Raw genomic sequence first — 5194 nt, 5'->3', positions numbered from 1 at the left:
ACCAGCATCTCGTGCGCTGGGCTGTGTTATTGCAGGAATACAATTTAAGTATTCATCATAAAAATGGTTCTGAAAATGTTTTAGCTGATAGTCTGTCCCGATTGTAAACTTGTTTTGAGCTGTTTTTTTGTTACACTCTGTGGGGTCTGCTTCCATGATCTAATCTCTGTAATAAAATATTATGATTAACAAAAAGTCTAAAGTCATCATTGGTGGAGTGGACCTCAATGTTTCCTCTGCCATGTTTCACTGTGGAGCTGGTCCATTGTGGTATCTGCGGTTGTTGAATTTATCCTTCTATTATCTACACTGATGATACACAGCAAATTCAACAGTGTTAAATGTTTTGGTGTTAATAGTCTTCTTGCAAAAGTAGAGTTAATTTTACTCTAAGCAGAGTCACATTCTTTTAATGTAACTCTGAGGTGTAAAATGATAGTAGTTAAAATCGAGTGTTAAAAATGAGTGTTTCTCTGTCAAATCTGGAGGTGTTACAATGGAAACATTAACTCTTGACCTCTTAACTCTGAACTCCTACAGGGGCTATGACACCAACAGAGTAAATTCACAGACTCCGCCCCCAGCACGGCTCCAATCGAAGCTGAAGTGAAGCCGTTTCAGAACATTTTGCTCTACATATTTGAGTTGTTTGCCATGCTTGGTAAGTCATTTTTTCAAAGATTGTTTCAATTATTATTATGAGCTTTTACTTCTGTGGCTCTTTGGAGTTGAGACAAAGCTGTGTGAAAGGCATTAGCCATGTTGCTCGCTGATAGCATAACATTCTGTTTTAGCTAGCTGAAAGGTATTGTTTGCGGGCAAATACCACAGCCTTGAAAAAAGCTTGCATGTGAATTTTCAGTCAAACTTTTGGTCAAATACACCTAAAACAATGTCTAGAATGTGAAATGTTGGTATAATGGTGCTACTTGAAGCCTGAAAACGATCGCCCATAAAAAAACCGAGCAAACAGCAGTAGCAGACGTCCTGACTGGATTCTACGTTAGCATAGATCCCTCCAGAGTTTTGTGCACACGGTTTAGGTAAAAATGAAAAAGGTTGAGGTTTTACATTTAGTTCAGTATTACCTGTTGCCTGTGTCCTTGTCTTTTGGGAAAATACTTTACACAAGTAATGGCTCAAAGAGGATTCCTTTTTTTTTTTTTTTACTGTGCTGCAATTGTTTACTGGATTATTTGTGCCATTAATTAGTGTCAACAAATTTTTATTCAATCTCTGCACAGGATATGCTTGTGAAGATGGAATATGGGGGAGAGCAGAAGTGCGTTGAAGTTCCACAAAGGGATGAATGAAGGACATGCATATTGTATTGAAGAAATAAGTGATGAGAATGCTGTTATTTGCATTTACCATGTCAGACCTTTTGATAAACAAAATTCTAATGAAAGTGAGAACATGTACACTGTTACATCTTTCAGAAAATGTTTTGAAATTGTGGTGCACAGTTCAGAATAAATGTTTTTCAAAAACCATTGCATCTTTTTAGTAAATGTTTATTTCCAAAAGAAATTTCTAGAAGTTCAGAACAGTAAAATTCCTGCTTTTTAGAATGAATTAGAAGATAACTCTTACGTAGTTAAACTAAAATACTCTTTGAGAGTTAATATATAAACTCTTAACACCAAGTGTTAAATTATCAACTCCAGACAGATTTGGTGTTTAACACTAAATCAGAGTTAACGTACCAACTCTCCAAAAAGAGTTAAATTAACACTCTCTGGTGTGGACCCATATAGACACTTTAATAGTGTTGAAATCAAATCCGACAGTGTTAATTTGGACATGCTGGATTTGCTGTGTACTGATCAATAAACAATGTCATCAGAAAATGCTTTAGTTTTTTTTTTCTCCAGTTTTTAGTGGTTTGGGTTTGTTTGGGTTTTTTTTTTAGGTTTTTCATAACAGTTAAGATTTCAATTCAATTTTATTCATATAGTGCCAAATCACAACAACAGTTGCCCCAAGGCACTTTATGTTGTAAAGTAGATCCTAATACAGAGAGAAACCCAACCATCATAGGATTCCCTGTGAGCAAGTACTTTGGCGACAGTGGGAAGGAAAAACTCCCTTTTAACAGGAAGAAACCTCCAGCAGAACCAGGCTCAGGGAGGGGCAGGGCCATTTGCTGCGACCGGTGTGGGAAATAGTTGTAAATGAAAGAGACAGAATCATTCAATCATTTCAGCTTCATTAGAATGAACAGAAATTTAGCAAATACAGAATATCATAGATTAAATAAAACATTTGATATATGTACATAAACATGAACCACATTTAATGACTGAAGGCATTATAAATATAATTATCCTAAATGGCACTGCTAAGACAATACTGGACACCTTCACTAGTAGTATCTTCACTTTATTCATAGTGCTAATGTATGGAAACATCCTGTGAGTGAAAGTGTGTGTGAAGGTGTGTATGTGTGTGTTAGTATCAGGATCAGAGAACGACAGCTTTCCTCTGTTCCAGTCCAGATTCACTCTGATCCTCTGGAGCTTCTTCTTTATTAGGAGAGCGTCTGGAGCTGATGATAAACATGCTGAGTATTTACCAAAACTTAAAGCCCTCAGAGCCCAGGACAGAGCAGGAACACTCAATCCTCTCTGGATTATCAGGAAGCTGCTGCCTCTCTCCTCCTCGTCTCACACTGGTCAGATCTTCAGACAGGATGAGGTTTGGATCAGCAGTGTTTGGGTCCAGGATGAGAGGAGTGTAGGAGACCATGTCCTTCATGTTGTTCCAGATGTTGAAGGTCAGGTTTCCCAGGTGTTTGGCCTGGTCTATCAGAGCTCCTGAGGGCAGCTGTGGATCATCCAGCAGGGGGCAGCGCTGGACTCTTTCCACTGCAGCCTTGTAGTTGTGCAGGAATGAGACGTCTTCAGCTCTCAGCTCCTCCTCTGTGGCTCTGACTGTGTCTGAAAGAGCTGCTATCTCTCTGCTCAGAGCCTCCATCTTCTCCTTCATCATCCCACTCTTCTGCTCCTCTTCCTCCCTCAGTGCAGCCAGCCTGGCCTCCTCTTCCTCTGCTAGAAACTGATGAAGCTCCTTAAACTGCTCCTTAATCTGCCTCTTTGTGTGTCGGGCCTGGACCTTAATGTGTTCTGCTGTTTGATCAAACTTCACTTGAACTTCTTCACAAACCTTTAACTTCTTCTTTAAGGGCTCCAGAGTTTCCTGAAGTTCCTTCTTGTGTTGTTGTGCAGCTTCATCGATGGGTCTGAATCTGTGATTGGTGTGTTTTTCTGAGCCACAGCAGACGACACACACTGGCTGCTGATGGTCCAGGAAGCTGATGGTCTACTACCACTTAAGGTGGTAGAGTTTGTATGCCCCTGTTGTCTGGGAGCTGGACTAAGCAGAGCAATTGACCCTTGTAATATCACCCAGCATATTGGTTTCAGAACCAATCTCCTGGGTCTGGTCTGGATTGTGTCTTTATCCAGAATGCCCATGGTGAGAGGTTCAGAGTGAGGGATACTAGAGTTATCCTGAAAGAGAAAGGTAAAGCCTTTTATCTTTGCTTTTCCACAAAAATCAATCCTGAAATCAAGACTTTTTTGGGGGTGGGGGGCGCTTTGCACCCAAACAGACAGACAGACATCACGTTCGTAATAGTAAGTTTTAATTTCCCATCACAATCAAGACGAACAGGATGATTTGAAAGATTCACCCACTTAGGGTGGTGGAGTTTATATGCCCCTGATGATCAGGGTCTCATAATTCTATGCCTGCTTTGTACTGAAGTCTATAATCAGCCTCCTTAGTCTTGCTGATGTTTAGGAGGAGGTTGTTTTTCTGGCACCATTTCTCCAGGTTTCTAATCTCTTCTGATGTTGTTAGAGATCAGGCCACAATAACAGTGTCGTCAGCAAACTTGACAATGGAGGTGGTATCTGATTGGTTACACAGTCATAAGTGTACAGTGAGTGCAGCAGGGGGCTTTAAACACAGCCCTGAGGCACTCCAGTGCTGAGTGAGATGTAAGGAGACATGTTTTTTTTTCACCCTCCCTGACTGGAGTCTGTCTGTGAGGAAGTTGAGGATCCACTGACACAGTGAATGAGTCAATGAGACCTAAAACCTTCAACCTGGTGAAAAGCTTTGAGGGAATTATTGTGTTAAATGCTGAACTGTAGTCCATGGACAGCATCCAAGCATAATTCCCTCTGCCAGTGTCCAGGTGACTCAGGGATGTGTGGAGCATCGTCTGAGAAACGATCAGTCAGCTGTATGTTGCTGAAGGAAAAAATACTGGTCTAGACCTAATATCTATTATTTTCAAGATGTCTAAAGACACACTCCCACCTCTGTCACACTGCAGGGAAACAAAACAACCTTTTTGAATTAAGAACTTTATGGTCAAAGTTCTCAAATGGCTTTTAGCTTGATTCACATCCGGTGACTGAGGAGTAGTAGGTCTAAGTGCATTAAGATGAAGTCAGTGGCTTTCAGGTCACGATAACAGCTCATGCAGAAGACTGTGCTGTTGGTCTTTACCCACCTGTCACAAGTTTTATCAGTGCACATACTCTCAAATATTCTGGGTGGATGTTGGATGCTATAAAAGGAGGAAGAAAATTGAGTTTCTGGATTAAAATGTTTTCATATTATTTACAAAGTGACAGTGACAGTCACAAGGAGAGAGAAAAAAAGTCCATAAGAAGAAATCATCAGACTTGCACAGACTACACCAAAAACAAGATTTAACAAGAACTGCACCAATACAACTGTGGATTGTTTCCCCCATATTTTTTTCTTGAAGAAAATTTCTTTAATCCAGATTTAGTACTTTTTGTCACACTTACAACAACAACAACAACAATAATATTGTTACACTACTATATAACACTATTGCTTCTATTATTTGCTCCTTTATTTAAACAATGAGATCAAGTTCTCTTAGTCAAAAGAGACCTGTGCACAAAAAATACAAAAATTGAGAAAAAGAGCCAGATAACAAAATGACACATTATAACACACACAAACTCTGGAATATTCCTTCCAGATAAATAAAACCTTTAAAGTGTAATCAGAGGATGCAACTGCATATTCCTTTACGTTTTTCATAAGTACAATTAAATTAACACAAGAAAGAATTTAGTATTGTATTTTTACAATGTGCTAGTAATAAACAGAAAAAAAACTAGTCCAAGTCCCTCCCGCCAGACGT

This window comes from Astatotilapia calliptera, chromosome 3 (assembly GCF_900246225.1).
Source record: "Astatotilapia calliptera chromosome 3, fAstCal1.2, whole genome shotgun sequence".
Classification (NCBI taxonomy): domain Eukaryota; kingdom Metazoa; phylum Chordata; class Actinopteri; order Cichliformes; family Cichlidae; genus Astatotilapia; species Astatotilapia calliptera.
The sequence above is the reverse complement of the archived record's forward strand: the minus strand, read 5'-3'. Positions refer to the sequence as shown.